Source organism: Mya arenaria, chromosome 3 (assembly GCF_026914265.1).
Source record: "Mya arenaria isolate MELC-2E11 chromosome 3, ASM2691426v1".
NCBI classification, from domain to species: Eukaryota; Metazoa; Mollusca; class Bivalvia; order Myida; family Myidae; genus Mya; species Mya arenaria.
In genome coordinates this window covers 48900304-48926262 of record NC_069124.1, presented here as the reverse complement: position 1 = coordinate 48926262, position 25959 = coordinate 48900304, and the positions used below count along the sequence as shown (strand labels likewise).

Genomic DNA, 25959 nt, shown 5'->3' with positions numbered 1-25959 from the left:
TTTTTGCATTTATACAACTAGGTGTTTGCAAACCATGTTATTTGAACTTTTGACCGACACAGTCTTTTAGTTAATAAAAGAGAAAATCTGAATTGGATATATTGCTGTCGGCGCTGCTAGATACTTCATCTTTCTTCAAAAATAAGGGGTTGGTCGCAGAAAATTACTCGACATTCATTATACTTTAATCAATTATACCGAGTTGACTAAAAAATCCACTTAAATGCGGAATCTTCAATTACCATAGGGATAGAGCAAATGAATAATTTCAACCAAATATACAATATACATGATAAATTCATACCCTAGAGATTTTATTATGGATTAATAAACACTATAGAATACTCAACGGTGTTTGTGACGGGCTCATTCATTTAATTTCAGCAAATTCTGTTCATCTTGTTTTTAGAAAAATAGTTATCTATATATATATATATATATATATATATATATATATATATATATATATAGATAACTATTGTGTGTGCAAGGTAAAACATAGCATCGCACGTTCTTTATAAGAACAAAAACTTGAAGTCCTGAAAGTTTTACATCGCTGTTGATAAGTATGATGTCGGCAAATAGCGTCTTATCTATTATCGAAAGGCTGATAATCGCACTGCAAATAATGCCTACAGTATAATAACTTGAGCTTTTAAAATTTAAGTATGAGATTTATTTTTTGGCGGATAAATTTTTACCCAAAATATCATAGAAAAATCGCTTTAATCGGGAAGAGTTGGAACTTCAGAAAATAACGTGACAAACTAATAAATGAAATCAGTTTTGTTTTAAGCATGCTGATAAACACTTCCATCAAAAACTACATTAATAATCTAAAAGCAACTTTTATTTTGTAATTAGCACCAATAAATCAAGATAACAATGCATGTTAGGTTACCGGGCTTGTCCCTGGAGTTTCGATTGCATAATAATGCTTTCCCAAAAGGCAAGACCTTCATATTCGTTGTTATGGAAAACAAGACAAAATAACCGGCAATCCCTTTGAAACAACACAATGAAAGTTGACAACATGAAGCATGTGCGTTGTTTTGGATGCGGAGATTTCCAGTTGAAAACTAAGGTTGATTATTTTAATATTTTTTGCAAATCATGCGATCGTAGTTGTTTCTCCGTAAATGACAAGTTTTCTTCGTCATTCTTATATAATACTTTCAAAACGAATTAATGTTGTTGTTTTTTTGTAAATTCCTGTGTTATTTTCTGCTCAGAAAAGGATGATCAACATTTAAAACACAAACTTTATTCAAAAATATTATGTATTATTGCAAGTTTGTCTAATAAATATACGTTTTACAATTTCATTGTCATTTGTCCTCAATTAAAGTTCTTCTTTTTGACATTATATAAAGCAACTCTAAAATACCTTGTTCATCTTCTGATTTCGGTCTTTCCTTGAACAGAAATCTAATATATCACTATGCCATATCCCATTATATAAATGAAAACTTCACGGACAATTTCGGAGAGTTTATATGTAAAATGAACTAAATTGAAGACATTGGGGAATTTTGATGCGAAAAATGCGTATGGAGCAAATCATCCTATTTGAGACTATCATTTTGATTTCGGTGTTAGAGACATATTACTATTCAACTCATAAACCAAAAGTGCCTTGACATGCTGTGATGTCCAGCCTGGGTAAGCAATTGAATTTCATTTTAAAAGCGGCATATGACTTGTGTACAGATGTATAAAGCCTTTAAAATAAAAAGATTCAATTGATAGCTACGTGGCCTCAAATTCCCTGGTAAAAGGCGCAAAATTATCGGTAATATTTTATCTGTACACAAATTATATGCTGTTTTGTTTTGATCATTAAAGCTAAATGAAGTTTAACATAATATGACATTATAATTATAACCTAGGTAGATTTTGTGTATGCCTACCGGAAGATAAAAGCACGACAAGACAAAAAAAACGCCTTATTGCGTGCCGAAAGTGCGCAATGTGATTGGGCAAACATACGCGGTGGCGGGTGGCGAAAATACGACGGATGATTATATCGTATTTTCGGCCCGCTTCATGGCAGAAATTAGCCAACATACTTTCACTCATCAGCTCTATTACACGTTTACCTTTATCACTATTAAAAGAGTCATTCAAACTGTTTATTTATTTTTTTAAATATTTCATTTTGGGGCATTATTATTGCATATTTCAATTTTACTTTTTCGCACTTCCTCAATTATAGAGTCATTAATTAAAGAAAAAAATAATTGAATGTAGACATAATATTTACAAAAACAAAAATAATATGCAAATTGTGATATATATTAAACTTTATTTTAAATTGTATTATTATGATTAATGATTATAACTATTTTTATTCTAACCAAAACGATTTCAGATTTTGTTAAAATGTTACCGTAAGTCACTATATCAATTCTTCCACTTCAGTGTATTTTATATCCACACTCTTGCTATGCACCCATGTCCATAGATAAACGTTTTACTAACTCCACAAGCTTCGCAGCGCGCCTACAAAAGTGACTCGCACAGATTCTCCTCCAGGAACAGTCTAAACGCAAGTGACAGTTTCAACAGATCGATGCAGAAACAAATATTGGATGAAGGTAACTCACGTCAACCGTTGCGCTTAAATTTTAAGACACTGTAAAGAAAACATTTCATCGAATACAACATCATGGTATAACCTTAAAACTCACAATATGTAAGGTAGTTATGCCAATGTCTGTAACATTAGCAGGTTGATATGATTGATGGATGAATGGATTGAATTATGCACTTGAAATTCAGAAAGATACTTAACGAACCTGTAATCATCGGTAACTTCAGCCTTCCAATATAAATATTCAAAGAGTACGCACTAAATCCACTTTCAAAGCCATCAATGAAATTCTGACAGAGATCTGTATAAATAATGAAATGTTTCCATTTTACCTATCAATGAAGTTCTTGACATCTATACATCTGTATATAGCGATTCCTCCGAGCTAACGGAACATTAACAATAAGCCAATAGCGAGAAAAGTTCTTGGAATAACATTTTACTTCTGTATCAATGTTTTCGGTTCATATCTTGGAAAAATAATTTGTACTGATTTTTAAGATGAATAATACTCGTACAAATTTAGCCGAATATTTTGTACAGGAACAAAATATAAATAAGCTTAAATAAAATAGTATTTGTTTTTAATAGGAATTGTAACGATTTTGAATTTAATTGACATTGTCAACATTGAATTGACACGAACAAGGAATGTACACACGACAACAAATGTCTTCTTTTTTGGTCAGGCAAGTTTACGGAAATTTAAAAACATTGTCGATTAATAACACGTAAATTGAAATTGGTATGGTGTACAAGTTGAAACGCTCTCTAGAAAATATACTAAAATACATTCAGGGCTACATTTATTATCCATGTGTTCAACATCTATGTACCTTACAGTATAATATATAAGCATATGTTGCGATCTAACATATTTTAGCTACTTGTAGGGTTACAAAAGTAATACTATTCATCTAAATTGGAAATATCTTAAAGCATGATTAACCTTATATGCTGTTTTTCAAAACATCCTTTTGCTATTTTTTTTATCTTAACTATGAAGTAGTTAGATGACATTATTTAAAATCTGAATGATAAAGAACTGGGCGGAGTGAGCGAAGTGAACGAGCCCTTGTTTATCATTACGATTTTAAATGAGGTTACCTAACTGACTGACAATACAACCTTATTGGCTGACACATTGTCAACGCAATATCTGAAGCAGGGATTGTTTATAGGTTGAGTGGCAGTGGGCAGACATTTAATCATCAATTTCGTTGGCTGTAGATGTAAGTTGTATTCTAAATTTTGATAACTAGCACAATATACATTTCACTAGCAAAAGGTACTGTTTTCGTGTCAATTATGTTGCTCCATGTTGGTAAAGACAATGTCTAACTACTAGAGTGCGGTTTAAACGAAACGCGTTTAAATTCATAAACAAGCTAGTCAATGAACAGTTTTAAGCTCCGTATCGATATGAGAGTTAATGTATAGGCGAGATCAACGGAAACACTCACAAACATGATACAGTTATGAACACAGCTCTATGGTATCATTGAAACAATTCCTTGACAGCAACGGTGGAGCAACATTGTCAACGAACCTAGCACCGGCAAAAAAGGATTACAATTTCAAAGTCAGCAAGTCCTATGCTATACCCAAAACGAACCAGAAAACAAATAGCAAATAGATACACAATGGTCGTAGAACTGGGTGACTTTTTTGTAATGTAATTTTAGACAAGAATGCGCAGTTCTGTTGCAGCCACTGGTGAATATATGAATAACAAGAAGACTCATGAGAAAAGTTATTTGTAAACTGATTATACCAAACGCTTTACATGGCGAGACACTAAAGTCCTGGTTGACATTGAAGACAAATGAAGGCTTAGCTTCCCAAACACTCCGATGTTATTCTAAGTAACTATTGGTTATTTTTTCCGCAGTAAGAAAGTAATTGTCTTACCTAAAATCATTTCGCTGATAACATCGCAAACATAATACGTTATGATTTAGTAAATTAGTAAGTCAACATTTTCTTAAGCTCTGGCGATACAAAGAATTCGTGAAAATGGCTTATTGCTTTCGTAGGTTACGTGTTTTGGTAAATAAATGTTATAAGGTATATGTGAGACAAATACGCTTTAACTACACCAATTAACTTTGTTTTATTTTTGACATCAAAACGGACAAAAAGGTTGGAATATTTCTTACTCAAATAGGAATTGTGGGATTCATGAGTGGACCAAGTGCTTCATTATATATGTTTGCTTGGGCTCTTGCGTTGTGCCCCTCAACAGGCTTTTTTGTTTAAAATTTACTGGGCTTATTCATGTTATTAATATTGTATCATTTACATTCCAAGGTCAGACATCACCAATTTATTTTTTTTGCATCGCAATTTATTTTAGGTCTCTGAACAGATACGAAATTCTTAACTTGTGTTTTGTACTGCTAAAAACTTTTCTATACACAGTTTATCAATCTTTTGTGTTCATTAAAGATATTGTATTATACTTATAATTTAATGGATTTCAACATTATAATAGTTATTTTATAAAATCGTTGTCTTTTGTAATAGTTTGATAAACAATGAGAAGGAATCTAGATAAATAAAGTCAATGTTTGGTTACAGGGCTTGTCATTGTATTTTTTACTATTCTTGGACATTATACGGTTTACTTTCGACCATTTCTGAGTTATATTTCGCCGTAACTTAACAGTTTTTGTCTAAGTACTTAAGAACGTTTAAGAATAAACCAAATCCAACTTCCGCTACGTTTAATTTAGCCATATCGCAAGAGCTTTGAACTATTGTACCATTCGCATTATGGGAAGAATATATTTGAAGTAATTTCTTTGATATAAATCAGCAAAGAGACTAAGTCGATCACATGTTATTTTCCGCGAGGCAAGCATATAATTAACTGAAAATTGTGACCTTTCTATTTTATACCCACTTGAATACATGAACACATTTATTTAAAGGGGAAAGACCGAACCTACGATTCTATCTAATAATAAATGCCAAGGGAAAATAGGATCTGTTTTGTCAGTCATACAATTAGAATAGAACAATACGATGTTTTGACTGATGAGGAGAACTCTGTAATGATTGCAATCAGACCATCAATTTTTCTTTCGTATTTTGTGACAAGTTAAAATGGCTGCCAGTCAGCTAATTTATAAGACATTTAATCCGAGCTCTAGTTTTGATATATTCTACAATTGTGACCTTATTACAGCGATAAGGACAACACAAACACAATCTTCATATAATTTAATTTACATATACAAGATCTTGAATAGAAAAATATTGTTGAAATCCTATCTAGTTTTTATGTTTTTTAAATTTATGATTAATGAATTCTTCTCCGAATTCCGGATTAATATTTGCATACCGTTTGAATATTTTCATATTTTCATCCTTATAGAATTGGATGCATACACATTAAAATTTTTATATTTTCTGGTAGTTCTGATAATAACATCAAGCCGGCAGTGATAGTGTCAAACCTTGCTACAATTAGGATTCTTGTATTCGAGAGTATAGGCTGACGAAATCTGCAATAATATTTTCTGTATATCGTGATGGAAAGCCTGATTTAAAGAAAACAATGTTACTGCATATCGTCCGCATTAAGGTAATATGTAGAACAACGTACAGCTAATTAATCTATACGAGAAAACTGGATCCTTGGTCGAAACTTGCAACGCCATTATTTGGCCCGAACTTACTGTACAGAATATTGTTGATAAGACTATGAACAGTTTATCCAGTTATATATTTCACATGATCATAACACCAAATTACTAACATTTAGCGTACAACCGCAATATACGTTATTTGTAGAAGGATAAACATAGTGGTTAACCGACTGCTTACCAGTGTCTGAGATTCATTCTAGTTAAGCATATGTTTTACTGTTGCTGCCAGTAAATACCGTTATCTAACACTGTGCGCAAAAAATATTGCATACTTTCGGCTTATTCATAATATACACACGTTCACCAATATTGTCTAAACATTGAACACAGTTTTAGCAAAGCTATGATATAATATTGACATCATATGCCGTGATGAGATAGTAATGCTTCAACTTCTTACAGCCCAAAAATCACTCACATGTAAAACAATAAATCGCTTATCTGACGAACATTACATCTTCACAATATTACAAGATACACGGACAAGTCTGATATTACGATGAAAATTATTCGAACAAGTTAATAGATGTACGCAATACGACAAAAACAAAGTGTTAAAAGGACCTCGCAATTACAAACCACATCAATGTAAAATATCCAACGGTAGAACATGTTGACAAGATAGTGAAGGTATTGAAGTATATTAGGATATTTTATGCAATTGTCTGTAAAAATGAGCCGGTTATACAGCGAATTGATGGAAATCAACATTCGTTATTTAAACCAATACTTATCGAACCTGTTATCATCGCAATAACTATTTGCTTTAGGTATAAACATTCTGATAGTTCACACTTATATCTTAGCAATCGATACAGTTCTGATATACATCTATATAAATAATGAAAATTTTGCATTACCTTTTCAATGAAGTTCCTGACATGTATACATCTGGTTCTAGATCATATGGTTAATGTTTCAATCGCTTGAAGGATATTAACATACGCCGATAACCAGAAACTTTCCTTGTAGAAGCATTTATATGAATATTAACACAAAACGGTTCCTATATGGCAAATAAGTTTCTGTCGCATATATTTACATCAATACCTTTTTCTTTTTCTTTTTAAAAACACTACAGAAAAAGATCTGGCTCCTTCCTATTTTCCAGGGTAATAAAAAAGAATAATCATATAGCAATTTGAGTGTTAATTCCTCGCAATTTATTAAACTTATATTATGTAAAAGTAATTATAATTAGTTTTGATTGCACTGTTTTGACAAAACATCGGAATGTTCACATGGCAACAATTTTTAGGATTCTTTAGTCGGCCAATTTCTTGACTGTATAAACAAACATGGTGATGATAAATATAATCGTTTATTGATCATATTCACGTTTATTAAAATGATATAATTTCCTGTCGTAGCTGTACTTGCAACCTTATGCTATAATGCTTCTCAAGACTCATTGGTTTTTGTTTTGTACTATTGCACGCTCGTTTAATTTAGGCGACAAATACGCAACTTTCTTAATTATCCTAAAGTTAAGTTTTATTTAAGAAAACTTTCGCCAACTTTTTCATGTATAATTGAAATGAAACGCTCATCATGATGATATTTGTATTACTTAATTACTAGACTATTTTAAACATCTCTATGCATTTTTTTCATATTTATAAAATGTATATATACAAATATTAACAACATTTTCATTCAGGGCAGAAATTAATTACTTCCAGTTCCAAACTGTATGTAGCTTAACTTGTCAAATTTATAATCATTTGTGGCAATCTGACATCTCTTTGCTACTTATAGGGCTACAAAGCTAATACTTTTCATACAATATGAGGATTCATGCAGCGTGATTCACCACATGATGTCTGAAGTTTGGTCTGGGATGTATTATGATAGGAAGCAGCAAATACATTGTATTAGTAACTGCCACCACAACAGGAAGTATTGAAATCATACATGAACATTTCAACATGAGTGCATTCTTTGAAAGAAGGGGGTAGTGGATGACGTCCCTATTCTCTGCCATTTTGTAAGGGGGAAATAAATTATCTGTATTTTATGTTCCATAACTTGAGAGTCTTATACGTGAAATGCATTGTAATTCATCCACATAATATTATGTTATGGTTTAGATAAAGGATTCGCAATGAAACTGTTCCATGGTATAATGTAACTGTTATCAGTTGATTTCCGGATGAAAAGTTATTTGATATGGTTAAGTACAATAGCAAGTTCATATTTTCGTCAGAACTGGGTGTAAACGGAATTCCTGCAAATTTCTAACCATTTGTTCTGGTTCTCAAAATGTGTTGAAAAACCTAGCTTTTCCACTGGAAATGTAATGAGGTATAAATCAGAAAGAAACACTTTTGCTTCAATGTAAACTTAAAAGCTAAACCTTTTTTTACAAAACAAACGGACAATCGAACTCATGTTTAAATTCTTAAATTCAACTTCCTTAATTCATAAAAGCTTTCCGGAAAAAAATGATATACAAAGAAAAGGAAACTGGATAAACGATGAAGAGTGAACATAGATTTTTGATACATTGCTTGTCCCTTCTCCTGTTGAAATTATTATCGCATGTCTGTGTATATAACTCCAAACCTACGTTTAGTCTCAAATTCTTTGCAGTGATTGAAGGATGAATATAATCAAAGAGATCTATGACATAACTCAGCGAAAACGACGCATCGCACAAAGGAGTTATTTTCCACGAGGCGAGCATGTAAGAAACCAAACACTGCGACCCGTCATTTTATACCGACGTAAATACTTCAGCCAAACGTCTTGCTAAAACATCTACAAAATGAGGGGGAGAGAGAGACCGTGCTTAAGATTAGATCTAGGAGAATGGGTCTTACAACTTGAAGCGAAAAGAAAGCCATGTCTGGATTGATTAGGAGATCTCTGTATGTTAAGCATTTCCATTCAAAGACATTTCAGTACTAACTTATTTATTTTGTGTAAAGTGAAAACGTAATTCCTTAAACAAATAAAGTAAAATGACAATGAATGGGTTACTTTTGACAGTAAACCCTGCTCTCGTATTTTGTCTTGAATTGTGTTCCTATCATAGCCAAAATAAGCCGCAAAGGACTCAATCGTCATAAACTCGTAAGAAATCGCGTCTTTTATTTGAAAACATTTCGAGAAACAGGAATAACCGTGTGTCACTTAGCAAGAAAAGGATTATTTCGATTCGTTATTACACTAGATTTGTTATTTCATGACAGTAACCATTTTCATTGTGCGAACGTTTTGTAAAAAAAATATTATATAAGGAGAATATTGTTCGCACAATTGAATAAACAGTTCCAAAATGACGAATGGCATGATAATAGCGGCATTTCTTTGGAAGATATTTGCAAAATCGCCAACAATCAATTACAAGTAGATTCACTAATATGTGTGTATAAAAAACTTCTTAAAGATTTACGACTTGCCATCTATCATTTTTTTTTCTCATTTATTTTTCACATAGATATATATATCATCTATCATTTATTGCGAAGTAATTCAGAAACCGACCATTCTTCAAACTGTTTTTTCTACCCCTTCATTACTTTTTACTTTTGAACATTCACTAGTTTATTTTGATTAATATCATGTTCTCAATAAAATGCTTGTAATCGGTTCGTTAGCATTTTATTGAACACATGAAATAAATCGTTTGGGTGATTACTTGTTCATTTTGAAAAACATCATTAAGATCCTGCTTTATGTGAAAAATAAGCGTATATGTGTGACTAGTTAGCGGACAAGTTCTATAAGATGCACTGTTTCTTAAAAACAAGATTTAACGCATTTAATACAATTGTTTACATGTACCGACAAGGATGAACAAATGCCTAAAACAATAGATCTAATGGAGGATACCGAGATTAATTTGAAAGAAATGTACAATAAACGCGGTATTGCTACCTTATGAGACCATAGTAGATCGTAGTAAAATTCTTTTAGCATTCACCAATCATTTAATATTTTTTACATTTTCAGCTATTAAATACACGGTTCTAATTTTGTTAAAAGTAATTCATATTTTCCGTAAGTGCATTATTTAGTAGTAAGTATTTTAGGTCGTATCACGTAAAATTATGTCTGTTTTACACGTGTATGTAATGATTTTGAGTAAGAGTGTCACTTTAAAGATAAACATAACTGGTTTAATACTGACATGTACACTTACATTTTTTGCTTCCGGGATTGTTCTTGTAGTTGTAGTATGACACTGAACGATTCCACAATTACTCTCGCAGTTGATTCCTATCCATTACGAGTTAATTTTGACATAAATGACCAGTCGCTTTAAAGAATGTTTGTTTTTAAAACAACTGAAGTAGAAATGTTGTCATAGTATTTAAAAACGTTAAGGAACGTCTACTTTCCCTGAACCATACGAACCGGGCCAGTGTAAGAGCTATTCTCTAGTTGAATTAGCGATCGGCTGTCTGAATACATAACACCAATCTGACGTTTTCCAGAGATTGAAAGATGGATATGTATAATTATTTCCTTGGTATAAATCAGCACTAAAGACTCAATCGAGCACATGAGAAATTTTGCGCGAGGCGGTATGCAATAAACTGAACCATGTGATGTGTCATTTTCATTTAGACATAATTAGACAAACGTCATGGTTAGATGCGGGAAGGCATAACTTACGCTGCGTGTTTTTGACAATAAACCATGTCCCCAATTACAATATATTATGCCTTTGCAAAGCCGTTTATCGTAAATGTTTTGATATGTGGAACGTTTCGCACGCTGTGAATAGAAAAAAAATAGATGGAGAATTCCCCTTCAATACTAATTATCCGCATTATGTATCTATTTAAATATTAACAACTTATTTTCAATAAAATATGCGAAACATGAAACGATTATATTATATTGACTTTTATTTTGATAACAATCTTCAAAGAAATGCTGCCATAACTGAGGCGTTTTGTCCGTACAAACATCAGGAAGGCAGCAAAATGCATGTATATATGTGTTTATAATTTAACCAGTATTCAAATACTCTAGTTTGTCTAGTAGGCATTTGTATATGAAATAATTTTAAAGATTGGTTCTTGAACCTTAAAAAATGAAATTTAAAACTTTCGGATAATATTAGTACTTGGCCATGTTGAAAAAGAAATACAAATGTTTCACCATTATTCATTTACGATTGTCATTCGAAACGAAACAGAAAATACGACGCCAATTGAGACAAAGTGCTCTTCTGTAGTAATCACATTACAGAAATCCAAGAAATCTTAGACATACAACAAGAAAAAAGTTGATGCATAGCATCAAGTCGGCGCAATGAAATTAGAAGAAAAACGTGCATGCAGATAGCCAAAAATGGTTATTATTTCAATGACAATATTTTGTTTTATGTTGGGTGTACATTTGCTCGAAGGACATTATGGTTAATAATATTGTTACAATAGTTTAAGCCCAGAATTAAAGATATTCTGTTTTTTCCCCAAGATAATCCTCCGGTTAAAACTAAATTATAACAAAAATATTAGGGATGCAAACGAATATTCGAATATTCGAATATTCGATCGAACGTTTGGTATTCGAATGTCAAAATCAGTATTCGAATATTCGATTTTTTTAATAAATAAAAAATAAACCTTTTTGCTACCACTGTCCTATGTTGTGTATAATTTTCGTTTCTCTTGTTTTTACAACGAATGTTCCGTAGTGTCGGAGGCGTATTTTTAAAATATACATACGTTTCTTCGGATGAAATAGAGTCAATGGTCTAATACATAGATTTCAATAGCATGAAATTCACCTTTTATTTGAACCGGCATGTTATGTTAATTCCTTGCTTTATATTTTGTAAAAGTTTTTGTAACACATTTCACTCATTATGAGTGTATAGAACGGGAATAAAAACACTATACATCAAAGGGGAATTATCTGGAGTTTATTCCTTCGAATTACATTTTCAAAACAAACAATTAAGCTCAAGATTAATTTTTCAAAACTCGGCATTTTTGCTGTCACCAAGGGAGATTACTGCGTAGGAGGTTTACAAACATAAAGGATATTTTAATAGTACCGTGTAACGTCCATCTATTTGATATCAATCGGAACACCCCGGCCTATATCTTTCTCGGAGATGGCCGAGTTGTTATGATTGAGTTGGTATTTAAAATCAAAATTTTCAAAATGATAAGCAGGGCTGTTATAATTTAAGGTTTCATTATCAATTTAAGTGTTAAGTTTTATAAAACAAACGACACTTCATATTTTATCATGCAACGTGGAAACTATTGAAAGCATTGTTCTGCAATTTATGAACTAGTCCCTAAGTTGGAATATTTCTAAAGTAATATCAAATATAGTCGGCGCCCTTCTGGGCGCCGACTAATAAGGTAAGTGCACGCGGACTTCCAGCGTTAATTTTATTAACTTCGTCTTCTCAGAAACAAGATGCAGAAAAGTCAGATTTGGAAATGCCAAACGGTTAATCATATTTAGAATAAAGCACAACTAACACTTAAACTAAAGCATTGCAGTATAAAAAGTGTTCAACTTCATCGATATGTTGCAGTGTAATGCACAAAAAACGAACAAAATCATTATCTTGGACATGAATTTGTTGTTATCCTAGCTTGTTTAATATTCTAAAAAAACAATACCACTTATTAATTCTTAACATTCTCAGAATTCCGGAAACAAATTTGCATTCCATTTGTTTGTAACAGTAATTCTTTTTAAAGGGATATATAAATTAAGTATAAAAAATCCATATAGATACGATGGAAAACGTCTCTTTTGCGTACGACCTTATTTGTTTTCTTCCATTCAAACTTTCAAAATCAACAACATGTCTACTTACTCCACCAGTTAATGGCAATTTGGTTCAAAGATATTGGTGAATCACATTCTTTAAAAGGGGCTTAAATATGCAAATATGTGTGTATTAATGTAAAGTAATACACTTCTCATGCATTTCCCGATACGTTTCTATATAAACAGGCAATATTTCAAATTAAAAAAAAATGCCATTTCTAGTCTATAAAATCATACATTTCCTTTGAAACAAATTGATTCTAAGAAGATTTACTCATTTGGAAGTTAGTAAGCGTTAATTTTTCACGGAATCCATGTTGCATCAGGCCGGAAGTAGGCATACATCTAGTACAGCAGAAATAATTCACTCTTTGAATTTTAAATGATTTTTGTTTTCTCGCTAATTGCAGGTATTCAAAGAATACAAGTTATCATGCGCATTACTCAGACTGAAACGAAATACCACTTTGAAGAAGCATCTCAATCTTTAATATAGAGAGTGCATACTGGAACACGTACGGGCACTTGGCATTTAGTTATAACGTACCTTAATACACATGTATGATTCAATATTTGATTCGATAGGCCATTTATCAAGTTATTATACATTAATGACATACAAGTACACATGCATGTATATGAATAATGCTATGCAAAAGATTATCAAAAATATGTACCATAAGCTTTTTTGACATCTGTTTGTGATTTTGTTTCGTGTTTTATGACTTTGGCGTTTACCAAGTGCCATTAAACCGGGTAAATGTTTAAAAAAATTGCTACTTAGCTTGTTTCTGTAGTGATTCACATAAATATTTACCCAAAACAATTACGTTTATTTACGCTTTTACAATCCTCACCATCACATGATCATATTTTAGCCGGACTATACGAACAAAACCTATATGAGCACGACTACTTTCCAAAACAAACAAGTACCACTCGATATAACACCAAAGCTTTCAACTTGATTCAATAGTTTCTTATCAGGAAATGTGTTTTGCCATTTCCATTACATTTCTAACTAGAATTGACTTTAAATCAGATTATGATTATCACAGTTCTTCATCTAATTAGATTTTCCATATACATGCAGTACAGCCGAACATGTTACAGTGGGTAACTCGTATTAACAGTGCGCAGTACATACGAAAAGGCATTTGCTTTCTGATTTATGATGTTATAGAATGTACATTGATACTCTTTTGAGATATGTAACAGGCTGAATGACTCGTACATATTCCAAACAGCTGACATTTTCAACAGTGTGATATAGAACAAGGTATAGAAGCCATCAGTTTACGCTTACTGTTCAAGAAATCTTAACGAAAGTATGACCTCAACTTCATCATGATACGGTATAAAAATATAAAAACAATTATGAAGTGTAAGTACTTTATGTAAATGTATAATAAGTGATATAAATATCACAGGGTTCGCACCTATTTCTTAGCAATTTACACAAACCTGATAGATATCTTTTTAAATACTAACTGTTTTCATTTCACCTATAAGTGATATGGATATTCTGGACATATAAACATAAGGAGCTGGCTCAGATGTTTATATCCTGCGAGCGAACTGAAAACTAACAACAGACCGATAGCCAAAACATTCCGTCGAGGTAATATCAATTTCCTACTCTTGTATCAATGTAAAACTGATCATATCCGGCAAATGTAATTTCTGGCATATTTATCACCATCAATACTAGACATAAAACGCAAAAGAAATATTCGCACCGTTTTATTTTTTTCTAGCAGCACAAACCATGATCAAGCTTATAATAATATAAGCTGTTTTAATATATAAATAACAATATATCTTCTGTTAAACAACTATACCGATTTCGAAATACATTGTGATTATGTGCTTATATAGAACAATGGTACAGTTTCCTGTATTTGTCAATACTATTAATACTTGCTATGTTGTAAAGAGTCGGCCGCTTACTAGTCACGCATCCTACAATAATAACAAGGAAGGCTTCAATGCCGATCATTGATGATTTTAAAAGGCTTGGGTTAGTAAAGCAATTAGTATGCAAACGCTTTAGTTGTTATTAAAATTAGTTAAAGTAATATCAATTAAACTGTGAGCAAACATTTTATAATAAAACAAAACCTGTCCTGTTGAGAAATAAAATTGAAATTGATGTTTCCAAGAGATTGCATGGTAAAATGATACTCAAGCACACTAAGATTTTTTCCGGGAGGCGAGTAAATAATGAATTGAGCTCAGTGATCGACATTTTTATACCAACATAACTCAGAAAAACGTTATGGTAAAATAAAGGTAGACAGTACTTAAGTTCAATGTTCTAATACATACAAAGAAGAATGGGTTATTAATTACCAGTTGTACATTAATGATTAAAAAGATCATGTCTTCACTGAAAAAGTGAACTCTATACTTTGTGCATTTTGATTCAAGGGAATTTCAGGACCATTACACGTTTCTTTCGTATATATTGACATTGTAATCCAATATGAAAACAAGATGGCTATCAGTATTTTTTTTACATAAACCCTGTCCCTATTTTGGTATATTGCAGGAGTTGTAGTCCTCTCGTAGAGCTCAATGCTCATGTCATTTACAAATCATACGCGATAACTGAGAAATCGCCTCTTTTAGTAAAGAAACATTTCGAAAACACGAACAATCGGGTGTTAATTAGTACTTACTTTAACAATTATATATTTTACAACGATTGTGAAGGAAGCTTAGCTAGCTTATACTAAGTCACTTCCGTTGGCACAATGTTGCGCGAGAGTGTGATCTTGTGTTGTGGGGGAAACCGGAGTACCCGGGGAAAACCAACTTGTCCGGCGTTGTGACCACTAACCAAACTCACATGCGCCCAGACCGGGAATCGAGCCCGGGTCGCCTGGGCGAGAAGTTAGTGCGCTAACCACTGCATTAACCGGACAACCGTTAATTAGTACTTGCAAGTCGCTTTTGATTCTATATTTCACGTAATGACAGATAAATTTGAGACAATAACCAATTATAATGTTTTAAGTATTTGGCTTTCAAAGCCTGGTTTTCGTTGAAAAAATGATGTATGGAATAAGCGTTTCACATTCTATAAAAAGAAAGTTTCCAGTCTTCAAAGATTCAAATTCATTCGTTTAAAATGATATGAAAACATAAGCGTTGCTTTTCATGGGTATTGATAACATTATTTAGGATAAACGACTAACCATCTTCTATGATTTAGTGCAAAAAATTCAGAATCTGATTCCACTTCAAACTATGTTTCTATTTACCCTGTCAATACTCATTAGTTACATCATCTATCTCTTGGAAACATTCACTACTGCTGGTGATTAATATTATGCAATTAATGAAAGAATATTATCGTTTTGAACGATTTACTCTTTTTATTATGATAGCAGTCATCATACAACTGATACAATAACTCACGTTACTAAAGCACGACATAACATTCTCTGAAATATTCCATTTATTGTCACTTTTGCTGGATGAATCTTTACACCGTCATTTCTCTGCAAACCTGTATCAGGAAGGCAGAAGAATGTATTTATAGATGTGTTTTCAATTTTTATATTTATCTAAAGATCATATTTCGTCTAGTAAGTATATGTACATGTTAGACTATTGAAGGATTGGCTCTTGCAAAGACTATAAAGTGTACGGTCGATGTTAGTACGTTGTCATGTTGAAATAGAAATACAAATGTTTTACCAATATTCATTTACAACAGTCATTCGAAAAAATGACTATACGTCGCCTATAGAGACAAAGTTCTATCCTGCATATATGAAATCACAGGAACAAATCATAGAAATAAGATATTAAGATAAGTGTTCAACTACCTCAACATTTATTTTGTTAGCTTCTCTTTAACAAATAAGGTACAAACCAGCTAAATTTGAAAATAGCAAACGTTTAATCAACGTTTGAACAAGGCACAACTTTCATTAAAATTACAGCAACTCAGTGTAAAAAGTTTCAAAATCATTGGTATTTTGTAAAGGCTTACATAAACAGAATCTTGAACACAAGATTAATGTTTATATCTAAGCTTGTTGATAATTCTATTTTCATAAAACTTAAAAATTCTTAAAATTCTCCGAATTTTGGAAACAAGTTTGCATTCTTTTTTATTGTTATTATTCCTATTTTAAAAACCAACAATGTCCACTGAGTATACTTTTTCTAGAAATATATGTTTCAAAAGTAGGTATAAATATATGTTTCAAGTAGGAAGGTATGAGATTGAAACAGTTGATTTCATAGAAACACATTTAACCTATTTTTAAATTCAACAGATTAATTTAATAATCATGAATTCTGATAAAAGTTATGCGCATTTTGATATATGTATTTGAAGAAAAGGGTGTACTTCTCAATGTTGCATTTTCAGTAAGATTTTACATTTGCTTTTAGAATTATGTCTGACTAATTTGATATAATATGCCATTTTAGTTAATTGGATACTCTTCTAGCATAGCCGTTGATCCATGTTTACAATATGCAATCATTTTTTCTGATGTTGGCTTACGTCGCGGGAGTCGTAATGTTTTCCCTTTCGTATCGTGATAACATTCGGGGGAACGAAATAATCAGATACCGGTTCTTATTTGTACTCTCCAGCCAACCCCGTAAGCGAAATGTTAGTGAATTCCTTTATCATTCTGAATATGATGGACTAAATGGACGTTCTTGACATATATACATTTGGACCTGGCTCAGATGTTTATATCTTCCAAGCTAACAAAACATTTACTATACGCCGATAGCCAGAACTGTCCATTAAAATAATATCAATGAATTACTTATGTATATATGTAAAACAGTCCATAATAGCTTAAAATGTGAATAAGCATATTACTTCTTTTTCCAATATATTTATAACAATCTACCTCCGGTAATAGCAATTATATAGATTTCGAATTGAACTGCATTTAATTAAAACAAGGTCGGAATGTTAACATGGCAAAAAATATTAAGATGTTTTTTATCAAGACAATATTGTACAATGAACAAAGGTTGTTATATTCTTGTAAATTATAGTCAGAGGTTCCTGTATTTTTCGTATTAATATTTTAACATAAAGCTGTATTGAAACGAGAGAAAACGCTTACTAGTAACGATTCCTAAAAGGATAACAAGGAACGCTTTATATTTGCTTTTGGGGCTAAAATAAAATATTTTCCATCAAATTTGAAGATACAGGCAATGTAATTCTGCTACAAATTGTGTTCATCAAATGTTGACAATCTTGTCTTAAATATGATTTAGTAGCAAGCGAAATTCAAAATACCAGTATTTGTATCATTGATGATGTATATTGACAATTATGGTAGATGCAACACTATCAAGTATCCATGTCATCTGCCGTCGCTGTTAACCATTTTCAAGAGTCACCAAGTCCTACGTAATGATCTCAAAGTAACAGGAAAACCAGGGGGAGGGGGGGTCGTTTCGTTAAGAATTATAGGAGCAATTGCGTACCTAGGAGAGATTATAATAGTTGTGTACCTAGGAGAGCTTATAATAGTTGCAGTGCATTGTTTGAAATTCTTTTTTGGTACAAACTCGCCTATAATATCTTTGATAAAACGACGCGCTGTTGGCATGTAACTTTTGCGTAGAATGCATCGTTCTCATGCCGCTACTGTTGCATAGTAGATAACATAAAGGCTAAGGATAATAATTATTTTAAATGGACTACACGAAACACTTTATATTGAGATACACTAGAGTACTAGATGATATTGGAGATTAATAAAAGTAATAGTATCCCCGTAACAATCCGATTGTATTTTTGGTGACTATTCATCTTTTATTTCCGGATTAAGAAAGTAATATTTTAAACAAAAATAATATGTTATAATGAAGTACAATTGCATGTTAACATTTTTGCAAGCGCTTGAGCTGAAAGGAATTCATACAGATGTCTAAGCGTTTCCTCTGCTGACATTTTAGTTGACATAAACATCTGTTCCATCTTATGTAATTAGACATCAATTAGGAGTAACACGTTTCTTTGACTAAATACACGCCGTATTTATTTGCAGAATTTAAAGACAAATCATCTTTAAATATAAATTGTTAGATTAACCGGCGGGCCTATTGATCTTAAACTTACAAAGGATAGGCATTTCTGGTGACGTCAGCCGTGCTGGAAAATCCCTTCTGGAATCCCCCCATGCCAGATGAGTCACGCGCTGTGACGTAATACTTTTTATTTATTTTATTATATACTTTAAGTAGCCATAATTTGAGATTTCAATAGATGAGTTTCATAAACATTAACTTTGCAAAAATATATCTTCACAACAAATCGAAATAACCCTTCAAAGACTTGATATCGAAGGAACTTATTGACGTTGACAGTGAATAACAATTACTGCGCGTCATGACGTCAGTAAACATTATCGCACGCGCTTTTTGGTGAAATGTACAACAATGAGCTTTTTATGCAGTTTCTTCACAAAAAAAGATAATTAAGGTATGCTAGAAAAAATATATATCATGTGTATCCGTTCCGGATAGAAAAATCCGACCCTCGGGCACGCTGCGTAGCCGGTAACTCGGCAAGCCTCGTTACCAGGTAACGCAGGTGCCTTCGGATCGGATTTTTCTATCCGGAACGGGAACACATGACAGATATTATTAATATGGAGATGTTGTAATAATTTTAAGAGAGCATAAGAAAGTGCAAGAAATTACTTCATCGGTTCATGTTTCAGTTATGCTTATTATTGTTTTATTGAGATGATACTGACTGTGATAAATAAGGTTTTATTTTTTAAATGCTGATAAATGTTGGGACAGGTATGAGGATATATTATATGGTCATACGCCTTGTAGACTTGTGGTCCGGTGAACTCGAGTTTCACTGCCCGTTCCAAGGCGGTAATACTGTCATTTGTCGGTGACGCAATTCTGATGCGCGATTAGTTTGGTTGTTAGTTGGTTTCTCTCGTTCAGTGTCGATTGACCATTACCATGTACCGTAGGGGGATTATAATTCATATTTGAACTACTGGACTTGTCCCTAAAGTTTTCATAGTATTACTTTAAATTTAAAGATTGCTGTATAAATTACTTAAAGAAGCGTTAATAGCAGGTGAATAGTTAATGTCAGTTTCTTACAAAAAGGTCTTTAATATGGATGTGTATTGTGTTACGTTGCTACACGTATGTGAGTCAATAGCTGATTCGATAGGTCTTTTATAAACAATATCAAATTGTAATATATAAGTTAAAGATACCTACATAGGCATGTATACGAATACTAAAGTTATTTTTACTCCTAATTCTTCCAAATAGGATGTACCATATTTTTTATAATTGTTTTAATGTACCGAACCTGTTTAATAAATATCAAAAACAATGGTCCTTATGGAGAAAAGCGTGTTTTATATGAAAGAAAGGTGCAGAGAAAACCTTATGAGAGAATAGTTAATCACTGAAATTATTAACCAGTCATTAAATATCTGTGTGTTTTAGTTATTAAATGCACGGTTAACAGTAGTTATTATTTTCGATAAAAGCGTGATTTAGTAAGTTAAAGGTTGATCACTCAAAATGTATAAACAAACAAGAACCACTCGCGATGACACACAAGAGTTAACCTCTGATAAAATGGTAAGCTTCTTATCAGGAAAATGTATTTCTGTCACTTCAATCACCTTTATAACCAGCATTGCCCGTAAACCAGATTACAGTTGTCACAGTTCTTCATCTAATTAGATTTCACTCTTTCCATAAATAAATCTCAACAGGTAGAAGTAGGTTATCTGTATTACCAGGACGGAGTGCAAACAAAAATGCATTTGTTTTTTGAATTAAATGTTATACTTCGTGTCTGGTGATATAAAATCATTATTCTCGAATAATTTATGTCAGTCTTTTTTATGAACTTTCACGTAATTGTATGACGGTGATTCAATTCAATGACGCAAGTGAGGATGGTACGGAGACAGCACGATGAAACTCTGTATGTCTGTATGTAGCAAGCTTATGTTGACGCAAAGCTATTGACACTACTAACAACATTTAGGGTCAGGTCTCCATAATTAAAACTTGACTTGTTTTGGTTTTATTTTTTGGTGACTTAATATTTGTGATGAATAGTTTTGGACATTATTACTGAAATTATTTCTAAAACAATATGAACTGCTTGCGTTAGTGATGTCGAATTTTTAAAAAAAATGTATTATACATGACGTTTTATACATGTACGTGTATATCAATTGATATCCTAATTGCGTGTATGTTCAAAATATCTAAAAATAATGAACTCGTTCTGGCATTATGATAAAACAGACCATGTGGTTTAGGTTCGGGTATTTGTATTGTCTTTTTCTGGTAAGATTTTTTTTTATTTAAAACAAAAAAAAAATAAACTAAAAATAACCAATACTTCACCATGGTTAAAACGTAAGATAATTGAGCGCGTCAATCATGATATCAACAATCTTTAAACGCTTGGATTGTGTTTAGTCTGTATTCACAACCGTGAAGTGCAAAGCTATTAAATGCAGTCAGCATTGTTTAACGAATTCTTGCAACCACTTAAAACGCAAATGCATTTTGGGTGTAAACTAAATGCTTTTGATGGTAGTGCCAATGTATAAGACAATAATGTTTTTAGGCTAGTTGGCTTGTCTTAAGCGTTTATAGGCCAAATTCTGATTTCGGATTTTGCTCTACTGGTAGAAAAAAATTCGAGGAAAATATTCAGCAATACCTCCGGATCAAAAACCATTAGACCTGACAGGTTGAAAATGAACGTTGTTTCATTATATTATTAAGTCCCAAATTATGCAAGCATTGTATTTCTCTATTAACGAAAAAAAATAATGGGTGCACTACGAATGTATTACTAAAACTTACTTGAAACATTTCAATTATATTGTAGACATTGTAAATTTGAGTACAATACACATTAACCTATGCAAACTTAACGAAATTAGAGACTTACCAGGAAATGAAATTTAAAGAGCCCCTTATCAAGGCATATTGAAATTCAACCGGGATAATTTTGCAAATATTAGCCATTCAATTGCAATTTCGCCTTATGTCATATATTTTCTAAGATGTTTGTATTGAATTATGTTTACAAAATTCTGATACACAATAAACTATCTACAGTTTCATATCAAACAATGGAATTTGATTATCGACTTACATGTTTATCAAAAGAATGGTTAAAAACGTTCTAGCACCGTGTACACAATACCCATTGCCATCTGTTTCTCAAAAGTAACATCGGCATATAATTAATATCAAAGGAGTAATCTTTGAAACCTAGGAATCACAGGGTTAGGGTTCTACATATCAGTACAAATGCCTTTTGCCATGATCTCATTTTCGAAATGAATTCTCATAATATATATATATATATATATATTTAAAACATGCATGTGTGTATAGAAAGGCAATTTGTGAACAACAAACATTCATATTGTTTGAGTGTACGCATGTCCCTTTGCCTTATTGTTACATGTTAACTTATTTCATGTTTCATTACGTGTTTCTATCACATCAAGGGACGTATTTAAGTAAATATGTTATTTAGGTCTTAGACTTGTTTCAAATGATGTTTTCGTAATTCAATTTGGATGTGTATGACAGCAACAAAACATTCTTTTTATCATTCCCTGCCCTTTAAAGACATTTAGACGGATTTTGTCAACAACAGATTAATAAAAGCTTCGGTCGTCGAAGTCAGGCAAAATCAAAAGTTGAAACTTTATGTAATATCATAACAGTATTTATATGAAAAACAACAAAAAATCACTAGGCCGTAAAGCGCTATTTTCATTATTTTGCAAAATGTAACAAAGTTGTGCTAAAGATCAGAGAGCTAAACACAAAAGAAATAAGTTAGTGTTACGTAAGTGTATGTGGCATGATGCCTTTCAAACCAGCAATGGCGGTTTGGTATCTTAATAGATTTTGTTTTTGTTTGCCTTGAAAAATTTACAATGCTCGAGGTATGCATCGTAGATAGAGTCCATCCTCATATGCAAATAAAAAATGAGACAATAACCTTGCCGAATCCAACGTCAGATTCCAGTGCAAAATGAACTCGTATTGAATAAAGGTAATGTCTGCTTATATGCATACTCGCTGAATAGATTGTAGTTTGATCATTGATTAGATGTGAAATGAACCCATAAAACAAATTGATGACTGGCAAACACTGGGGTTCTAATGGAGAGCATAATCCTTCTTGAGACTTTTATTTGCTTTTCGTTGTTGGGGTATTTATTTTTCATTTCAATTAACAAATCAAAGAGCCCTAAATGTGCTCATATATTTAGACTGGGCACGCCATTCATCTTCGTGTTGTTTACACACTTAACTAATATACGTTGTATTATGGTTGTGACGTCTCAGTCTCGATGTTATAAATAACATCCAAGCAAATTCTGATTACAAAGTGCATTCCACTTAACAACATTTTTACGAATCAAATGAAATAATGGTAGACAGATTTACAGAGTTATACAATAGTCTATAACTGGAATCAACTACTAGTATGTTACGATACGAACAATTTTGAGTATGATTTAAAACATTCTATATAATTCCCCGATTGGAACACAAGTCAATTTAGGATGCTGTAAAATGCCATTCACCTAAAAAAAATGATAATAAAGTGTCGAATATGCTAACTCATGAAAGTCTTATATAATTTCCGTTTACTTTGCTTACTTACTGAATACTTTTTATAGCACACAATACGAAGTTATGCAATCATTCAGTAGATATTTAATGAAAAATACTCAGGTTGGAAAAAAAACATGAAACGCTAGTTTAACAAGTATAATTTCAAGAAAGCTAAACCACTCAATATTCTTGTAAATAAACCTTTTAGTTTCATTGAACCCATTCATATAATTTCGGCCTGTGGCGAACAAATGGTTCTTGTAGAGCCATTAGAATGGATAGATTATTATTATTACCAGAAAATGTGATATTTTTGCTAAAGAGTTAGGTCTGTAATTACCTTTGAATTTAATGTTAATGGAAAAGAACTTATTACTAGCTAATGTGTCACTCTATTACTCACATTAAACTCATACCGTCATGCTTCGAACTGTTTTGATCTTCTAATCTAGCTTTAAGACCTTATCCAAACTGGCCAAATTAACAATAGGTAAAAGTAATATGCAGTAAGTACAATGCTTTTAAAACTTTTAAATCATGTTTATTAGTAGTATGTAACTAAAAGAAAGAAAGAAACAAATACAATATTAGATAATGTACCGTTTGGTATAAAGCTCAAAAAGAATGTATTATACTCTGAATATTGCATTAAAAAGCTACATATAATTTTATATAATAATGGTTTCTTCCAGTAAAAGTACTTCTATCGAAAACGGGACGAGGATTTACCATTGTAAGGAATGAATTCCGGGATTGATGTCGTTATCGGGGTATGAACGCGATTGGGATGGTTGGACAACAATACATAGAAAAAATAACATATCATAAATAATCATTTTCTGAAATGTTGATGTATTTTTACGGGATCTGCTGACACAATATGCAAAAATAACAATTTAAACAATTTTTATTTAATATATTGTTATGTGATGATTCGCGATCCGAACATATCCGAAGATGTTGCGTTCATCGGATGATAACCGCAATTGCCGAAAGGTAGTTCATTTTAGAAATGGAAGTTGAGGTGTAAATATTTGAGTATGGCAGGAAATCCTGCTCTAGGATTATGAAATAAATCTTTATTTCGTTTATATACACACCAATTAAATACGTTTTATAATAATAATAATAATAATAATAATAATAATAATAATAATAATAATAATAATAATAGTAATGGGAATAATGATGATAATAACAATAACAATAATAACAACAACAACAATATTTATAATAATAATAATAATAATAATAATAATAATAATTGTAATTTTAATTATAATGATACTACTACTACTACTACTAATAATGATAATAATATTGATAATAATAATGATCATAATAATAATAATGATAATAACAATAAAGTTGATACTAATAATAATAACAATAATGATGATACTACTACTACTAATAATAATAATAATAATAATAATAATAATAATAATAATAATAATAGTAATAATTATAATAATAATAATAATACTGTAATAATAAAAAACGACAATAACTGAGTAAAATAAAATATCCATGTTACGTTCGCTATAAAAAGAGTATGTGAAATGTAAAGTATTGTTTTAATTATGAAAAAAGATTACCGTTAAATCTGTATAAACTATCCCGCTTGAATGTCATATACGTCCGCCGTCTTGCTATGCCTCTATACCAACACTAAGTCCACAGCCTTTAGAAGTGACATGCACAGCTTCTCTGCAAACAGGCTTTAAGCCGTCGTCAGTTTTAACCGATCGATGCAAAAGACGTAATTTACGTCACTTGTAAGCCCGTGCGCTCAATGCTCTTGAAAATATATCCAGATAATTACATTAATTTCAAAGTCACGATATAACCTTGAGAAAGATAGGATAATTACGATTGTTAAGATATTTTTTATGCAAATGTCAGAAAAGATAACATGATTTTCTGCTGAATGAATGGAATCAGGATTAGAATTCAGACCGATCCTTATCCAGCCTGTAATCACGTGGATATCTGTTTGCTCTGGATATAACACTGAGAGAGTTCGCACAAAATCCACTATTTCTGAGACATCGATACAATACCGATAGAGATCTGTATTGATAATGAATTATTTGCTTTTCACATATCACTGAAGGTCTTGACATCTATACATCTGGCGCATGTTCCAATGTTTATATCCTTCCAGCCAAAGGAACCAAATGATACGCCGATAGCCAGACCTCTCAGATGATTGGATACGTCGAAGAAGCATCAACAATTTACCTTTGTATCAATGCAAAGCGATTCGTGTCTGGTAAATGTAATTTCTGACACATTCATTAA

The 25959-nt window shown here is 31.8% G+C and overlaps 1 protein-coding gene across 1 annotated transcript in view; it reads right to left on the bottom strand.

The window, feature by feature from the left end:
* Nucleotides 1–25580, bottom strand: part of LOC128229050 (C-C chemokine receptor type 5-like) — a 32084-nt gene extending 6504 nt beyond the window's left edge. The window contains exon 1 of the mRNA XM_052940695.1: nt 25254–25580. The gene's annotated coding sequence lies outside the window, so the exon portion shown is untranslated. The remainder of the gene's footprint in view (nt 1–25253) is intronic.
* Nucleotides 25581–25959: the final 379 nt, after the last annotated feature.